We start from the raw sequence: 1,083 nt of genomic DNA on the forward strand, positions 1-1,083 counted from the left end.
GCAAAATTTCATCGTAATCGATCCATTCGTTTATGAGTTACTGTGCTAACGGACGGACAGACGGACAGACACAACAAAATTATAAGCTCGCTAGGAGCTCGTTAATAATGACAAAAATGGGGTCATTGAACTTTGATGACCTTCGAACTTCACCTTGACCTACTTTTCAAAGTCACCACCAGATGGCGAGCGACCTTGAACTGAGCTAGGTTCGCCCTGATATGACTACTCGTGCGCTATAGACAACTTAATTATTTGTGGAGCAATTTTATCGAAATTGTTAGGGTCGGTTTCTCTAATAAAAACAAATAAAATGGTAACAACATCGTCTCAATCATTCACATTCTAAAGTTCCTTCAGGCCAGATGCTTTTTTGTTCCTTCTTTTTAATTCTTTTGGATTACGAAGCTCAGAAATTGATTTATTTTAACTCGTTTGGGAAAGTATAGTTTCTCTTTATTAGAAACAAAAGCTACCTGATATCTAATCTCCAAACCCTAATACATGATTCTGGTTTCTTATCTCTCCTCGGTTTGGAAAATGATTACCTTTAAACTTAATTTTTACTAAATCGAGATAAATCGACAACCCTTTCTATAAATGATCCAGCTGTCCACACTCTGATTAGATCATCAAGAAAATTGAAACTCAAACAGTGAACCAAAAGGGGCTTGAAGGTGTTTTTAATCCAGTAATCAATTCAAGACATACGTCCTATTTTAACATATCCGTTTTTGATTTCAGATTATCAAAAACGACTAGTTTGATTCAATTGGCTCATATGCACAACCAGAAAGTGTTATCGGAAAAAGAAAACGCAAAGGTAAGTTGAAGGGCAAAACGTTCAGTCAATAATCATTTTTTCATCCAGTTGGAAGGTAAGAGGCGTAAGGCAGAAGATGCAGTGAAAAAGGCCGACATTGAATATTATACGTTATGCGTTAGAGCCGAACGCGCAAGGTAAACCCCGTCACATGCCTAGATCGACAATTTAAATTGCTTCTTTCAGACTGGAGTGGGAATCTGACATATTGAGGGGTTCGAATACATTTCAAGTACTAGAAGAAGAAAGACTGAATAATT

At 36.9% G+C, this 1,083-nt stretch overlaps 1 long non-coding RNA gene across 1 annotated transcript; it reads left to right on the top strand.

The window, feature by feature from the left end:
* Window positions 1–739: 739 nt before the first annotated feature.
* Window positions 740–1,083, top strand: LOC116182104. The gene is made up of 3 exons (XR_004147421.1): window positions 740–823; window positions 872–960; window positions 1,010–1,083. It is a non-coding gene; the product is annotated as an uncharacterized LOC116182104 (long non-coding RNA).

This window comes from Photinus pyralis, unplaced genomic scaffold (assembly GCF_008802855.1).
Source record: "Photinus pyralis isolate 1611_PpyrPB1 unplaced genomic scaffold, Ppyr1.3 Ppyr1.4_unclustered_Scaffold3555, whole genome shotgun sequence".
NCBI lineage: Eukaryota > Metazoa > Arthropoda > Insecta > Coleoptera > Lampyridae > Photinus > Photinus pyralis.